General features: G+C 33.1%; 1 long non-coding RNA gene across 1 annotated transcript; it reads left to right on the plus strand.

Annotated features, from left to right (window-relative positions):
• Positions 1-94: 94 nt before the first annotated feature.
• On the plus strand, positions 95-17,384 carry LOC110115482. The gene is made up of 2 exons (XR_003702855.1): positions 95-600; positions 17,022-17,384. It is a non-coding gene; the product is annotated as an uncharacterized LOC110115482 (long non-coding RNA).
• The last annotated feature ends 1,466 nt before the right edge of the window (positions 17,385-18,850 follow it).

Raw genomic sequence — 18,850 nt, forward strand, 5'->3', positions numbered from 1 at the left:
TTTTAAAAAACAATAAAAAAAGCCTCCCAAAGAAGCCTAAAAATCTCACAACATATAAATTCATCGAGTGGACGGATCGTTTCTCCTTTGCTGCAGATTCTGGACGGATCGTTTCTCCTTTGCTTTATTGTGGATGCCGAGGCACAGCTGTACAAATTAATGCGGGATTGTGACGTGGACTTTAGGCAAAATTTAAGAGCGTATGACTCGCCAAAACTTGCTCTTGGGGGTTGTGTTGACGGTTTCGCGGCAGGAAGATGGAAAAGGCCGCTTGTGCGGGGTGGAGCGTTTCGGCGCAATTAAGAGACCGCCACCGCCCTCCGCGGAAAGGGCCGGAAACCCGAAACCCTAATGGGAGATATCGAGTAAGGCCATGCCACGTCCCTCTGCTTATTCTCTTCTTCACCTTTGTCGCTGCATGCAGCGGAGAACAATAGCACAGTTGACGGAACCGCTGGCCGACCAGATACCGATATGTGTTTCATCCCCGGTATTCAAACTTTATTTCGTCTGGTCTATCGCATCATCTCGGATGCCGAAACAGAAAACTACTCCAGCAGAACTCTCACTATTCTAACCCTAAGATTCTTCTGGTTATGGGTGAGATTCCCAATTTTTTCCTTGCTTGATTTTTTTATAGCTGAATATTGGTTGGAATAAATTAGAGGCAGGTAAGCACCGACCGTCATCTTTCTAACCTCATTTTAATATTGTTTCATTTTAATTTTATTAATATTTTTTATTTTTTTTTAAATAAGTTTCTAACCTAAATATTTTTATGCCTTGCATGAAAATTCACATTTCATCTATCAATATGCGGTACTTATCATTCCGTTAATATAATACATCAATTCTTTTAAAATTTGTTTCATTATTGTATTGTTTTACTGATTAAAAATCGTATCATTATGATACAATTTTAAACAAAACTAGATGGCAGCACAACTTTTGTATTTAAACAACGTAGAACATTTTCTTTTTGGCCTGTTTACCAGCGTTATTCAATGAAACTGACACTATTTTTAAATTCACTTATTACTAGTATCAATTTGATTTAGCATTGTTTCACTTTACTACTTACTAGAATTAATTTGATTTAACATTATTTTGGACTTAACTAATTTAACAAAGCCAGATGGCAAAGAGAAGAAAAGAGACTTACAACTTAATTGTTCATGGGAGATGGCTAAGGCTGCAGTCGGCGGCGACGATCTCTGTCTCAGTTCGAATGTGACTTTCTAAGCAGGTGCTGAGTCTCATGATTGCAATTCTGCAAACATAGGGGAGTAGGCTAATGCTAAATCAAAGAGATAAGAAAAGAGAGAGACGGAGGAAGGGAGGCTCACTGCTTCACAACCTCATGAGAGAGGGCTAAGGTGGCAAGCGCTAGAGCCTTGACAATCTTCATGGGTTGTGTGACTATAGATCTCGATGCGACGAGAGGTTTAAGGAGAAGAGAGAAGAAAGGGGAGAGATAGAGATAGAGAGACTCACAGTGAAGATAATTATTACGGCGAGGGGAGCAGGTTGCGATTGCAAATCACATAACGACCTTGATATATGTGAATTAAGGCGGTAAATACTTATAACTATGAATTAAGGCGGTAAATAAGTGTTGTTGGCCTTTCCTATGCTAGTTGTTTTTCCCCATGCTGTTGTCCTATTGTTTTCCAATTGTTGGTTGCTTGTTTCCCTTCTGTGACTGCTCGTTTTCTCTTATGTGGCTGTTTAGTTTCCTCTTTGCAGATTCATGTGCAGGAGGCTTTAAATGTGGGCTGTTTTGGTGGATTTTAGTGGCTATTTTGGGGGCAAATTTATGTGATCTATTAAATACTATTCCCTCTTATTTCTCCTATAAATTGGGGCTAATTTTCTTTGTGAGAGTAAGACTTTGAAGAATTTTGAGCAACATTTGTGAAAAAAATAGTAGTTGAAAGAGCAACAACAATTACCAGATGAACATAGACATCTAAAGAGATTCCGAATGGGCAATAAAGGAGACTAGCATCAACCACTTTGCCATCCAGAGATGCTTGGCTGGAAGGGATAGGTGGTGTTGCAGCGATGGGATTACCTATTAAAACCCTAGATGCAAGAGCAAATGGTACATCTGATAGGAAAAACAAAAAAGCGTCCTTTGCTTGATATGGAGTTAAAGGAAGTGATCTATCTTGACAAGGAGTGCGCAAAGTATAGTAAAAGTTCACTTGCTTCAAGGGGATTCAGCCACTGAAGGTTTACAAGTCTTGAACACCATCCAAGCATGGGACACTCACGCCATGAGGCATTTGGTGCCAAAGATCCACCAAAAAAAAATGTTGGATATTACAGAAAGGCAGTACATCACACATGCAAGAAGGAGATGCAAATGTACAGAGCGAATCTACATGCCTAAAGCAAACAGGCGAGGGAAGGGCAACTACATCGACATCTCCCTAGAAAGCATGAGCGTGATTTTGAAAAAAAAAAAAAAAAGTGCTGCTGTAGCAATAGTAAGTAGGCTGTTTGCTTGGCTGGTTGAGAATGTAGCTCAAAGTTGAAAATAGCTTGAAGATTCAAAGATTATTTTTGCTTGAATCGAGCTTGATTCAAGTAGAGTAGGCCCAAACCTTGTGTTATGGGTTAGTTTGATGTTTGATCATATTTGAATTTGTTATGGCTTGGTGCTTCAAATATAAAGCATTGTACATAATGAGGTATATTGTAGATTAATCAAAAAAGTGAAATTGAGCTAACCATGAGAATACGTGAAAGGTACGTGTTTCGGTCCAAATGAGATATCTATTTAGGTTTGGGGAGTTATGCTTGATTTTTTAATAGCATGGCTAAGAAATCTTTTTTGATGAAACATTGAAGACTTATAAGGATATTAAATGATTGTAGATGGAGTATTTTGATATCAGCATTTAAAAATAATTGAGATTTTCAAATTTTGTATAATTATAGATGATCAAACCTATGAGGCATACTAAAAAATTGTAAGAGAGAGTAATTGAACTCAGGCTTAGAAAATAATATTGATATTAGAGAATTAAATTGTTTTCAACCTATAAGATCTATTGTGAAAATGTTTTGTGTCCAGACAATTAATGAAAATATTTATATAACAAGTAAATGATTATCAAATGATTTCTATTGTTCTTGGGAGTGCATATAATCAAATACTCTTAGAATTGGTTTGGTATGTATTAAGAAAAAAATGTGGGCCAAAGTTTTATTAAATACTTGTGTTATAGAGCATTGACTAGCATTAGAAATTATTTTGGAGTGACCAAAGATTTCAATTACTTAAGATTATATCAAGGATCAGCATTACTTATATTTTTAAATATTGGATATGGAGATTCTCGTGAATGATATTCAAAATAAATGCTTTGGCATGTGCTTTTTACAAATGATGTAGTTCTAATTGATGAGACATGATGAAATGAGTGAAAAGTTAGAGCAATCGTGGAAGTGCTTAGAAAATAAAGGAATTAGTGTCATAAGGACTAAATATATGATATGCAATTTCGGCAACTTTGATAGTAATAATTATACAACAATATTATTAAAAGATAATTTATTCCAAATTTGATAAGTTGATGTATCTTTGCCCTATTAGTCAAGAATTAGGATGTAGATAAGGATATAACTTTTAGAGTTAAGCCTAGCAATTTAAAATAGATAAATATTTTGATTGGTTATGTGAAAAAGAACATCATGGACTGGGGATTTAGAGGAAAATTTTAAAACGTTGCATTAAGGGCATCAAATTGCATGGATTTGAGTGCGTTGTTCTGTAAAAAAATCATTAATAGTGAGGTTGAGTGTAGTAAAAATAAGACTGATCATATAAATTTATGGCAAAATTAAAAAAAATAAATTGTGTGATGATTATATTAGATGGATGGTAGAAGTGCATCTATTAGAGATAAGGTGATAGAAAATAGAGTTAGGTGGGAATATGCAATTAACTGTAGAAATGCACCCATTAGATGTGTAACAAATTAATTTTGAATCATAAGAAAAAGGGGCATTAGAATCCATAAAGCCAAAATGATGATGACATATACATACATACATATGCCTATATACATGCATAGATGCATAAATATTTGTGTTATGTAATATAAAAATAACTTTTAAAAAGGCAAAAAGGTAACTGATTTTGAGCAGGATCAATTTGAATTTAATGTTTAAGTTGATTTCAAGCCAGGAAAGGATCAACTCGAATTTCTCATCCTTGGTCATGCTCATAGCTAAAATAGATGAAAAGTCGCATATCTAATTGATTGACCTGTATAAACTAAAAAGCTTCCTGCGTTGCACATAAAAAACAAAAAATGCAGAGCAGATAATTACTAAAAGCATCAAATAGGTATTTCACCTAAGATGAGCACTCTTCCAGGTAGATTTCCATGCAGCCTCTGGCTTTCAAGGTTTTTATTTTTATTTTTTTAGATTTTTGTATTGTAGTATGTGGATGTTCTATCTTTTTTTCTGGATTATGGATGGTACATATTTTTTATTTTTGTTCTGCTGCAATTCCACTTATTATAGACTAATAGAAGTATTAAAGATGTAAATATAGAAGGATTTTTAGCTTGATCCACTTTAAACTAGTGAAATAGTTATACAAACCTAACACAGAAGTAGTACTGGGTTGCAGTGATAATATTTCTGGTCATAGTGGTGTATGACTTGGTTATTAGTGTTATTTGAGGATCTAAACATGGTTGAGTTAATCATGACTATAGACACATGGTGTTCATGCATCTAGCCATATATCCCAAACTTATCTGCTCTCTTAAATGTTACGGTGGGCTGCCTACCATATTGTGCTGACGTTGCTATTCCCAGCACCACCCATTACCCATAGCTGCCATTGCTTGTTGATCTCTTCCTTCCTACCCATCTATGCTATCATTGCATCGCCTTCAGCTCAAAATGCTTACAAGTTGCTTCAACCTGCAGCTGCAGCCATCGACCACTAATAGGTGAGAAGAGGAGATTGGGGATCAATTGGAAATTCATGAACTTTATTTATTATTTTTAATAGATAAACTATGGTATTATTTTGTATGGATTAGTGTATTATACTATTACTATTTATAAATGGATTAGTGTGTTATACTACTACTATTTCTAAATTGTATGCTTTTTAAGTGATTCTGGTATTTATGATGGTATATTATTACTATAACGATCTCAGAGAGGAGACACCTTTGATTATAGGGCATTGATTTGCTTTGGATTCATATTGCACTCGCATAAATGTTTTGATTGCATTAGTATATTTTCTTACAATATCTAAATGCAAGTATTGTAAGCAGCATGTGTGACAATTTTAAGGGTACGGTCATGTACCATTTTCCCTCTATTATACATACAAGTTTAGTGTGATGTTTAGACCATATGATTTTTCTATAGATTTTGATTGAAGTGTTTAGTGTGTGTGTGTGTGTATATATTAATTTTTTGTGTTTTCATTAATGTTTTTAGGAGATTGAGGAAGGTTATAAGTTATTACATTTTAGAAAGCTTAAATAGGAACGAAATTGGGATAATTGTGGATAAAGTTCAAAGATAAAATTGTTGAGGTAAATAGGGTTCATGATTGAGGATGACTGCTATTAAAATAATTATCGATGAAGATATCATGGATGTGGTTAGTGTTTATGCTCGTTAAGTTTGTTGAGAATATAGTTTAAAAATTAAATTTTGAAGGAGAATTGAAAATTTACTATGGTTTATGTACCTTAGAAAGAAAATAAATTTATTGGAGACCATTTAAGTGGGCATATAGGTTCTAGTAGGATGGGTTGTGAAGGACTTTATCGTGGTTATGAAGTAGAAAAAGCTATGTTTGATTTTCTTTGTAGCTTATGATCCCGCAATAGCAAATACATATTTTAAGATATAAAATGTATACTTGCAAAAGTGGAGCAATCAAATCACACATAAATTACTTCCTTAAAATGAATGAAAAGTCTTTTTGTAAAATTTTGAGGAGATTTTAAGAGAGAGTTTGATGTTGCAACATAGAGTAGTAATTATTGATGTATATTTTAAAATCTTAAAGATAACATTCAAAAGAAATTATTGTCTTAAGATAAGATGATAGAATTTGGATGCTGATGAATAGTTACTCGGTCAAAGAGTGTTTACTAATTGAGGCAAATTAAAATTTTTTCTTTGGGCCAAATTTAATGTGGGATGAGATGATTGTTTCATTCAGAAGATTGTCATATAAGTTTCAATTTTCCTTGATATTTTCATTGCGACAAGTTCCATTATATAGGCCAAGCTTTTTGGTATAATGGCATGGGGACATGAAGAATTTTCTACATAGGTTACATTATTTTTTTAATATGATAGAAAGGTGATCTGACTCTTTAGTCATAAAATCTATTCCCTAATGTGACTTATGGGAAATCTATAACTAGATAGCTAAAGCATGCGTGTAAAACATTTTTGGGTTGAAATTTCATACTACATTTCAATCTTCTATGTATCTATTCAATGTGGATTCCTTTCAGTGTGGTGCTAGTGTGATAAACAAATTAGGGGGGAAATTATCTCTTTGTATTGGTTGGGCCTAGATTTGCTTCTTTTTGGCGATCTCGTTAACTAGTTTGTTATTGGTGTTCCAAATCATGATTTTGGTAATTTTCACTTCAACTAGGATTTCAATTGTGCATGGTAAAAAAAATATTTGGTGGTTGATTTTTTATTCTTTAAATTTTTTTTTTTAATTTAATCAATTGTTGCACTATAGTTTTGGTTCAATTTCCTCTAATTTAAGATTTTCATCTAATAAAATAATTTTTATTTATTTGGTGGTCTTTGATATATGCATCTTTTTTTTTTGTGATGATATGCATTAGTTAGACAATTCTCTAAATGTATTAGGAACTCTATGTCCTATGAAATGTTGCATCAACTCTCTTTTTTTTAGCTATATGAATAAATAAAGTGAACTGAACTGTATTCGCTAATATTGAAGGATTTTGGATAGTGTGTTTGTTAGTATGAAGCTCAAATTGATGTATCTTATGAAAAGTATTTTATCAGATTTTGATCTCCTTGTGTTTCATGACCAAGCTTTGTGTAGATATTCTCTTCCTTGGTGTAGCATAAATTATTGTAGATATTGAGTTTTGTTTTTCAAATGTTAAATCATGTCAATTTGCACTATATTCATTACTTTCAACTTTATGAAAATTTTTTATTTCTTTATTAATAATGTGGAAGCTATTCAGTCCATGACAACCATTTATTAATTATAAAGTATAGTTTGCTCAATATTGATTGTCTAGTTTCTTCTTTTCATTTTAATTGAATCTAAGAGTTACACAAGACGCTTGTTGTTTTGCTACAATATCTACTATTCTCTTCTTGATTTTTATGTGGAAAAGAGAATAAAGAAAATTTGGCCCAACTCACCTCGAAGGTGGTTACATTTCTTAAGCTATTGTTGAATCAAACGTGCATCATTTATGCTTCAATTGTTTCCACTACATACCATTTTGAGCAGAAGTTGAACAATTGAAACAACATACAATGCAACTATGTAACTCTAAGCCATTTTTATGTAGAACTCAAACTTCATATTACTAATTTTTAGAGAAAATGATCAAAATGGTCTCTTAACTCTTTAGGAATGATCAAAATGGTCCCTCAACTCTTTAAAATGAGATCATTTTGGTTCCACCATTAAAATTTAACAGAAAAAATAATATTAGGTTGGAGGGTTGAATGATAGTAGAAGGTTATAATCAGAATAACAAAAAATAAGTGAAATAATAATTACGAACTACGAATTGAGCCTCGCATCGAAACCCCAGCAACAAAACCCCCTTCTTCGAACCCTCGGTAGCTTGGACCCTTAGCTTCCAACATCGGCTACCAACCCCCAGCCTGAAAACCTCAGCAACTTTGAACCCTTGCCCACATTTTCAACCCCTTGCTTCGAACCTTCAGCATCTTCGAACCTCTGCAATGTCAAATCCCAACGTCGATCCCGCGGCGACATCAAATCCCAATGTCTATCCCGTGGCAATGTTGAATCCCAACATCGAATCCTAGCGATGAACCCCGGGCATGTCGAAACCCTCACCGTCAAACTTGTCCGGTTAAATAATTATGATAACTTAAAATTATTATTTCTTAAAAAAATATAGTTAAATATTCATTTTTGTTACAAACATTTTTACCAATTATAATTTATAAAATATGAATACAATTTTTAAAATTATATCTAAAAATATTATTTATTTATATTATTACACAAACGATTAATAAAATGATCTTTAATTAAATTAGATTGAAAATTCTGACTATAGATAATAAATGAAATGAGCATGATATCTAGTAAATTGAGGGTATGGTAATTCACTTGAATTATTTTATTGTCCTTTTGTGAACTTCTACTTGTATGTATTGTAGCTGGTTTTTTTTTAATTATAATTAATTGAAAAATATATCTAATAAATAGTTTAATTAATTTTTTTTAATACCACTAATTTTAACACCATTAAGTCCAACATTCATTATTTTGGACGGTGGGACCAAAATGATCCCATTTAAAGAGTTGAGGAACCTAAATGGTCCCTCAATATAGTTGGGGATCATTTTGGTCATTTTCCTCTAACTTTTTAATACTTTAATTTCTTATTAGTTCTTTGTCCCTTAGATGAAGGTTTCCATTTCTAGCTGGTTTCTAGGTTATATGAATGCTTAGGACTTTTAGGGGTTTTCATTTGCTCAAAAAATTGTAGAAGTTGGTTGAAAAGAAAAATGGACCCGATCCACTGCTTTAATAGGAAAATCTTTAATTTTTTACCTGTATTGTTGCTAATTGCTAAATCCTTTGCTGTTGATGACTTCCTTTGGCATTGTATCTGGTTGGCATTATTGTTTTTGGGCTCAGAGTATGGTCAGGATTAAGAAGGTGACTTCTGTTAGACAATTACTAACTACATATGGAGCAATCAGTTGAAAAGGAGTAGCATGTTGTAAGAATTAAATCTTACCTTACATATTTTAGAAGTGCCAGGTTTAAGTTGAAATGAGAAGTTAGCCAAATATATGAGGAATTAACTAAAAGAAATTGACCGAAATGACCAGCGGTTGAAACGAATTATGCTATTATTTGATGCTTTGATTGGGTCAATGTCCTTATATATTTAGGATTGGAATTATAAGTAAAAAAACGTAGATTTGTTTTTAATTTCAGTGTTTTGATTGACATTTTGTTAATATGCAGCTTTCTTGGTATAACGGTAGGTTTTTTGGTAGCTGAAGTTAGTAGCCCGTAATATGTGTGTGTGTGTTGAGAGGGTTTTGTTTAATTAAGGTGCATGATCTATCTTTGTTGAAAGAAGGAAAAAAACTTTCATTTATTGATTAAAGAAAAGCAAAAGATTCCTGGTTCATAATCGCTACATCAACAGAAAGGCAGATGTTATAGGAGTTTGATGAACTTGAGATGAGCGGGCTTGGTCATTGGTGACAAATGATGCTCTATAAGATTTTGTTATTTACCCTCTATATAGTGGATTGAATAGCTGCTATTATATTTTCAAGGAGCATTATTGCGTTGGGAAATTTCTACTGGTCTGGATACCTATCACTTAGTTAGAATCGAACTCAACAAAACCAATAAACTAGATTGCAACCTGAAACCAGACCACCAAAATAGAAACAGTGTTATTGAACCAACCCAACTAAATGATATGGTCAGGTTTTTGGTTTACACTTAGAAGCCATGTGATGTAGAACGAGAGACGGCTCAACTAAGGAGAGGATTTCTTCTCCAAAATCTGAGAACACTTTCAGCTTTGTTCCCCAAAACCTGAGAGAATTCAGATTTCTTTCTTGAAAGAGGAGGGAGAACAAGCACCAACTCCTCTTGTAAAATCTGAAAACAGTTTCAGATTCCAAACAAAAAATCTGAGAAAAAAAAGTTTCAGGTTTCGGTGGACTAGAATATAGGGAGATTGGAGAGAAAAAACTAGCCTTCAAGGTGGAGAGAAAGCTGTGAATAATTTCAGATTTTGGAGCCAAAATCTGAGAGAAATCTCAGGATTCTGGGCTTTGGACAACTCGGCTAGCAGCAGATTGAAATTCCCATATGTTGTGTGAGAGGGAAAGGGAGAAGCAAAATAGCTTCAGGTTTTTTATTCAAAACCTGAGAGAAAATATTCCAACTCAAAAACTCTTGCCTTGGGGAGCTTTCTCGGGCAAGAGGGAGAGAGGAAGATGGCGGTGGAGCAAGAGGGAATTCCATTCCTTGATTCCGCGAAATGAATTAGGGGCGGGACAAGGGGAAAGAAGGGGAAATTATTTCCTAAGCTGTTACGTGGAGTTAGGAAGTAAATTAGTATATGGGGATCTAGAGAAAAATTCAGCCAGCAAAGATCAAGGAGAAATGAAATCCCTTCCTAAAAACAAAGTGGAGGTTTTAGGAAATAATTCCAAAAAACAAGTAGGTGGGAGCCGGTGGCATAAAGGACATGGTAGGGATTTAAAGAAAGCATTTAAGGCTTCAAGATTTGAATTTAGGAGTTATGAAAGTGAGACAATAAATCAGATTTTGAATTTAAATTTCAAATTGATTTCAATTAAGCACTTTCCAAAAGTAGATGAACTAAATTAGGAAAGAATTTGAAATTTGAATTTGAATAATTTCAAATTCAAATTAATCCCTAAATTAACCCAACGAAATTAAGAAATCCAAAAGGGGGTGGGGATGAAGGTTCGGCCGGCGGCTAATGTGGTGGAGCCGGCGGCATGGGTTCGGGTTTGGGGAGTATGTCGTGGGAGTGGAGGAGGAAAAGGGGTAGGGAGCCGACGGTTTGTGGTGGAGGGGAAAATAAGGTTGGCAATGGGGAAGGGGAAGAGGAGATAAGAAGGAACAAAATAAAAACAAAGATAAAACGAAAGATAGAAGGCAAGAACCGCGAGCCTCGGACTCTTCCGAAGACTGACGGGTGATCTGATTGCCCTTCTCCAAGGGACTTCAAATCACGAGCCCGGACCCATCCTGCGGCTGGTGACAACTTCTATTCCTTCCCATAGGAATCTCACTCTCGTTCTCTCCCAAGAAGAACACAAGTGTGGAAAACAGTTTTTCATATCAATAATTCATCATCTTACAATAGCTCAAGGCCCTTATTTATAGGCCCCAATATGAGAAAAATCAAAATTACAAAATTACCCCTTGGGCCACAACACTCAAATAAACTATCCTAGGGGTAAAACAGGAAATACATTAATTTTGAACTAAAATTCAGAAAAATAAATCATAATTGAAGGTTTAAATGATAGCCGTCGATTTACGATGCGCCAAATCTGCGTGCCGATGTCCGCATCACCATGTAGCATGATTTCAATTACTTCGGTTTTAAACTGGTTATATTCAGTTATGTTGGTTTGATTTATGCTAACCTAATAAAAAATGAGGTTTTGTAAGCTATGCGATTTAGCTTTGGTCCCTTTTGTCTAAAATGGACGGTTCTGCACTAATCATATGTAGTGCATATTGCTTCTGCTTATTTTTATTCGGTTCCAAAATTCCAGCAAGACAGACTGAGCTAATCAGTCATTGTTTATGCAAAGTGTGAAACACAACGGAGAACTAAATTCTTTGAAATAAAATTGATCGATCCCTTGGTTTGATTTGATTTGGTTTTTAAGTGAGTTAAGGTCTTCTTAAGCTTTTTATTGGAAATAATTCCTTTGTAATAAAGCATACTATCGTATTCATTCGAGAGTTCAAGCGTGCCCAACCTTGTCTATGGGAAGTCCGAGCCTTCTTGCACCTTCAAGTCTATTAAGGCTTAGGCATGCCTAGTGCTTGCTTAGCCTAGGATACCTCATAGTGGGCTGATGGCCAATGAGTAAATATCCTAGTGCACGGAGCTTATAGGTGGGGCGGCAAGCTTGCTTTCTTATACAAGTTGGGTTATCATATTATCAAACTTTAGCATTGACTAATTTCATGTCAATTTGTTAAAATTTGTGTTGTTATTGAAGCAATGCATGAGATCAGGTGTTTCGTGGAGCAAAAGTAAGCTTTGATGAACATTGAAACAATATTGAGATAAATCTCTTGGTTTTGGTTTTAAGTGAGTTAGGGTTTTCTTACACCTAATGACATGAATACTGACATGAATCCTTTAAGAAATTGTGTTAATGCTAGGGCGTCCCCTGGAAGCGACGCGCTGTATGGCCTGAATACAGTGACAAGTGTGCAAGGGCCGCTGCACCGGCGCCCGGGTGCAGTGTTAAATTGGCAAGGGTTCCCACATCAAGGACGGATGTGGGCAAAGAAGCTAGTCCATGAAACCAAAGCACATTTTCTTCTATAATATACAAGTTGAAAGAGCTAATATGGTGTAATTACGTTTGAAATATCAATTTGACAAATCTTCTATTTATCCTATCATTTTTTGTCTAGTTATGCCCCAGGTGAAATTGGCCTAGACCAGCTTGATGTGGGACTTTAGTTAGAGAATTTGACTGATAAGAGTTAGATTTTTTTGAAGCTTGAATTAAGTCAACTTTAGGACTGTTGCTATTCATCAAGTCTGAATTACCTGAATCTATTGAATTTTAATCGACTGATTAGCTAATATGGTATTAAAAATTAATTACGACTGATTAGCTAATATGGTATTAAAAATTAATTAAATTGGACCCATATATTTATAGTTGTATATTCCTAGAAAATTTGGTAAATGCTCAATGGTACCTTCTTGTCAAACCATAACTATGGCCCAACCTGTAATTAAAATTTCTCTGTGCTTAACCATGTGGTGTAAGATACAAAATCGTTTTCCCTGTGCATGTAAGAGATGAACTTATTGGTGAGGCTTTTTCAAGTGTTAACTCCCACCCCCCCACTACAACTTGACCTCTGTCTCAAACTTTTTTCATCATTTGTATATTCCAGGAGTTCTCTCTCAAAATCTTTATCATCAATGTCTACCGTCTTGTAGGGTGAGGAAGGGTTAGTGAGGAGTATTAGCCAAGGGTGAGTGAGTACTAATCTAAGCAAATTGCCAAAGACTCACTATTCTTAAATTTCTTTTTGCTACAAATTTTGTCTTGAACCCCAACTATTTCCATGTTATTCTTTCCTTTTTCATTGTAGGGCTTCATTCTGTAGTTCATTGGTGTCAGTTTTTTTTTTTATGTTTCCATATCCCAAAACCATTCCCTAAGTTCAGGTGATAAGTTTCTGTTATTTGCATTATTGGTACTCTCTGTGCGGCCATGTTCATAGCCACCTTCAACCAAAATGTTATTCAGGTGCTAAATTTCTTAGTAGCGCTTTTATGCATTGTACGCTACATATGTTTATATGAACAATAGTAGGGGGGGGGGCGCAGATGCAGGAGAGGGGGGACGAGGAGAGGAAAGAGGGGACAAGGGGTGTTGGGGTCTAAATGTTATAAAGAAAAATCAAATAAGAAGCTTCCCTTTTGGTCAATTCAGCTGGCATGGTTAAACTGGCTTCTTGATGGTGTTAGGATGGGTGTCTAGACGAATGCCAATAAAGTTGTCTATTTTTTGGCCCCCAACAACAATAATGTCATCTAGTCAATAGATGACAAATAATTTATTTTTTCTAAAGGGCAAATTTAAAAAAGGAGCATTATATAAAATTTTATAAGAAAAAAATATAATTAGAAGATAATTTTAAAAGGAGCTTACATATTAAAATATTTTGCTTTTTAATGAAAAAAGAAAAAATATTTTGCATTTTAATCATTTTCTTAAGAAATTGTTAAATATATTTTAAATAAAATGCAAAATATTTGTGTTTTCTTAAGAAAATAAAAAAATATATATTGTATTTTCTTAAAATGAGCTTCCTGTCAAAAATAAATATGTAACAAATAATATTTTCTAAAATAAATATGTAACAAATTTTTGGCAAAAATACCCAATTTAAGAAAATGCAAAATATCTTAACAGAATGCAAAAATGTGTTACGTTTTCTTAAGAAAACGATGAAACACAATATTTTTTGCATCTTTCATAAAAATGCAAAGTATTTAAGTTCTTTTTAAAATTTTCTCCTAGTTACTTTTTTGCTTATATTATTTTAACCCATGCTCTTTTTTAAAGTTTGTCCTTTTTTTGAACTTTCCTGAGAACAACAATGTATGTTTTGGTTTAGTTGTACAATTAAAGTCAATAACGCAAATGTAAGGCAATATAGGGCATAGAGTTATAAATATGGGTAGTCATGTGTAATGTGTTCCTTATATTATACTATTCAAAGCAATGTTAATGTTGATGGTGATAATGGATCAACGGTCATGAAAATCATTCGGATAGTTACATAATTCACAAATACTATAATAACATCAAGCATTTATCTCATTGTGAGGTCAACTACATAAATCATTTTTCTTAATTGTGTTCTGGTAAGAGTCAAATTCTCATTTAATTCTAATAAAAAAAGTTAATTGATAATACTTTTTAATACTTTCCAACTAAGGCCATTTCCTTAAATAATTCACAAATAGAAAAAGGAAAAAATGCTCTTTAGTAATCATGTCAAATTTAATTAGGAAATGTTCAAGGCAGGATTTTTTTAATCTAGTTATTCATTGAGTATGATTCTAGTTGTACTTTTCAAATGTGTCATTTTCAAGTTGGAGTCAAGCTTGATGCAAAAATAAACCAAGACCCCTGCTTATAATTATGGATGTAATTAAGATGGATTCAAAGTTTTTTCCTCAACATTTTTAGTCAAAGATCATATTCTTTTTTTATGTTGCATGTTATTTATTTTTATCAAATGTTTGAATATGCTTTTAGTTGAGCAATGCTCAAGATTTGAGTATCACATACTACTGAGAAAGATTGCTCTAAGATGACTATTTTTCTTTTACATAATCCACTTTATCTAGTTAATTTTCTGCAAATCAATTGGGATTACATAAATGTCGATAAGGCGTTACATGTTAACTTCTACTTAGGATTGTTAAAATCTTGCACTCAGCATCATATATGTATTTCTAAGTGCAAATATATCTGTGCTTTTATAGCTTATGAATGGGCATCCAAAGTTAATTTTGTGTTATGGTGGAGAATATTGCAATAGAGCTCATTGACATTATGCCAAATGAAGGCAGATTTTTTTTTTTCTTCATTTTTTCAGGAAGGCAATTTTTTCTTATTTAAGAATAGAAAATTTGACTTTATATGTCGCATAATAAGAAAAATTGGAGAAATATGGTCATAGTTTATTTTCACAAAGAAATATACCCAAAAGATTGTTCAAATAAAGATATCATTGTATTAAAACCATGAAGCATTGATTGTCCGTTGCAACCAACATTTGTTTGAATAAGATTAGAATTAAATTTGATCAAGTTTTGTTCATACCACAAAGTAGTAAAGTTTATGACCAATTATGAATCCTATGGTTTGAATATTTAATCAAATCTTACTCAACAATGATTGAAGTTTATTCGATCAATGTTTAAAATTTATTCGAAATTATGTTGAATATGTTTCAGACATGGATCAATTATGGTTTTAATTTGATTCAAATATGCCTCAAAGAAAATTCGAGCATTATTGGAGTAAGGTTCCATCACCTACAACAATGGGTGGAACTGCTATTTATGCTTAGTGTAAAACAAAAGTGTTACAGAACAAAGAGCTATCACAATATCTATGTTTGAATAGTTATGACAAAAAACTATAACACATGGTATGACACATTTTCATGACCAATGAATGTTACTGTAACAAAAAAATAAAGTATAAATTATTTTGAAGTATGTGGTTGCACTTCGTCTCAAAGGTAGCTCAATTATGGCCTTTAAGTCCACATCAGTTGCACTTGTGTTGCATCGTATCGTATCTATCTATGCTTTTGAAGGCCTTTTATTTTTCTACAAACAGGCACTCTTTGGCTTCACCAATTGGGATATCATGACAACTCATGTCATTTCATTCGAAACATTTCATGTGTCCTCATTTTTTACTGGACATATATATTCTTAGCATAAGAAACTAAACAAGATTATTCTGTATAAAATATTTGAGATTACGATATATAATTGACACTTTAATCTTGAGTTGTAATTAATACATTTTCATATGAGAGACCCATAACATCAAACTTTCTACATGTACATGTCATCTCTTGCAAATTAATGCCATCATTGACGTCACCGTTTAGGACATGCAATTTAAACTGACTATTGGGGTAGACAATCAAGCTTCAAGCCTTAGCAACTTCTCCATTGCCACTTCAAATTCTTTTGCTAAAATAGTTTTTCTATTTGCTACAATAGTGCATTTATCGAGAATCATTTCTTCATTGTGTACCTCAAAAAATTTAATAAGTTGTCCTTCAATAAGAGCATGTGGTCTTTGTGGTATAATTGAAGCTCTATGAAATATCGGCTGTCATCAAGTTATATTGATTTTTAGGGAAGAAAGCATGAGCCCGCTGGTTAAAGCAAACTTCATTCTCTAAATATGAAGCTATTAGTGGGCTTTTGATATGAATTTTGTCGAAGTTTATGTAGAACTCAACTCTTCTATAAGTTTAAGAAGCCTAGTAATATTCCTCTTGCTAATTATTTATTTTAAATTTTGTTGTAATATTTATTATCACATGATGAGTGCAAGCTCTATGATATGCCTCAAAAAATAGTGGATAAAGCATTGACAATGATGTTTTTTTCTATCAAATTGAACTTATCCTATGTGTCTATTGCATATCTTAGTTTGTTGATGAAAAATAGCCAATACTTAATTATTTTCTCAATCAACTACTGCAAATGCTACACAGTAAATTTGAGTATTAGAATCTTGCGCAACCATCACAGTCAAAGTGCCTTCACATCATATGTCTTGAGACGTTCCATCCACACTTAACAATGTGCGACATGTCGTCTTGACGCCTTGAACGGAAACATCCAAAGCAAAGTATATGTATTTGAAACATCCTTCTTGCCAAGCCGCATATTAACTAATGCCTCTTAATTTTTTCTATGTAGGATGTACAAATAAGATTGTAATTTTTGAAATGATGCTTCAGGTGAGACCCTCTTACATATATAATAGCTTGCTCACAACACCGACAAACCTTTTCACAAGACAAATTTGTGCCATCGTTTCTCTCCACATTAGATAGTTTTTGGCTTTGACTTAGGATCAGATCCCATAAACTTCTCCATAATTATGTATCTAATGAGCTATGGTTGAGCTGTCAGTGATATTTTATTCTAATTTCCAAAATGCAAGTGTGTTTTGATTTGTGGCATGGAATCTCTAACATATTTGACTTTGCCGACTTCTTGGCTCATAAGCTCAATGAGCATGTTTATGAAGTACAATGGATATATAATTCATCTGCCTAATTTCTTCACCTTTAATTGAAAGTTCTTTTTCATTGCATATAGATGTTTATCCCATTTTTACTTGTAAAAATTTATCCAATCATTAAATCAATTGAAAACAAATTTGAACATACGACTATTATATCAATAGCCATTGTATTTAAGTCGCTTTCAGGAAATTACTCTTCCTATGTGGAAGATATATGTGTTTTTTATATCTCATATTGTTTCTCGTATCCCCAAGGTGAATAAAGAATTAAAAGATCTCATTGGTTTACTAGTTTCAAGTTATCACAAAGTAGGATTGTACTTTCTAATGAAATTTTAGTATGGTGCAAGCTACTATTTTTCACTGCTTATATGTCCACTGCAACATCTGCTTTTACATGTGATACATTCAAAGCATTACCTATATTTGTATGTGTTATGTTCACATCATCATTTATAAGAGGGAAGGATGGTAAATTGACAGATCTTGTATCATCCAAATATGCACGAATATTTTTAGTTGTTTTTTTTTTTTTTGGAGTAATATGGAGATTGATGTTAAATGGATATAATACAATCTTGACTGCAAGATTCTAATCTATTAGTAGCATAGTTGCAACAACAACAACAACAACAACATCAAGCCTTTATCCCACTACGTGGGGTCGGTTGGTCAAACCACCTTGTGTTTGAACACAAGTAATAGCATAGTTGGAATGAAAATAATTGATTGTGTTCTACCAAAGTGATACATTCGAGTTTTAGACTAAGGCTTTGTTTTGGACGGTTTTCTTACTGTTTCTTAAAGCAGCTTTTTAATACAAAAAAATAAAAATTTTGTATTAGAAAGCTATTTTAAGAAGCAATAAGAAAGTCATCTCAAACAAAGCCTAAATTGATTTTGATCAATCTCTATAACTTTGCATGTAAGATGTATGAAATCTTCAAAGAAAATACTTCTCTGTACAATCAATTATTTACTTTTTTTTCTTAATAAATATTGAATTAACTTGTATGCCTTCTTTACATTCTCCTCTATACAATACAAGAGTGTTGATCTTTGTTTCACTTTTAAAAAATAATTGGTTAGAATGAAATGACACGACCGTAAAAACATGTGTACGAACCATGTTAGAACATTGTTCCAACAATGTTTGAATTTTATTCAAACATACTTTGAATGGTTTGAAGTATGTTTAAACATAAATCAAACATTTGTTTAGAAGATGTTCAATTCATGTTGTTCGATCATGGCTTGAAGCATGTTTGAAGTGGAGATATAAGAATTGGGGGTATTTTGATTCTAACTGAACTTTCAGGCGTATTTTCTTCAAGAAAACAAACAGCAAGCATATTAAATCAAATTATTACTTGATTTGATTCGTTTGGAGGAAATGAACATTTCTACTTTAGATTGCCCATTAGTTTGTGAATGAGAAAAGGCTCGAAATAGTCCCTTGACTGTTGATAAATATTCAAACCAGTCTCAGAGTTTTATA

Source organism: Dendrobium catenatum, unplaced genomic scaffold (assembly GCF_001605985.2).
Source record: "Dendrobium catenatum unplaced genomic scaffold, ASM160598v2 fragScaff_scaffold_1483, whole genome shotgun sequence".
Taxonomy (NCBI): Eukaryota; Viridiplantae; Streptophyta; class Magnoliopsida; order Asparagales; family Orchidaceae; genus Dendrobium; species Dendrobium catenatum.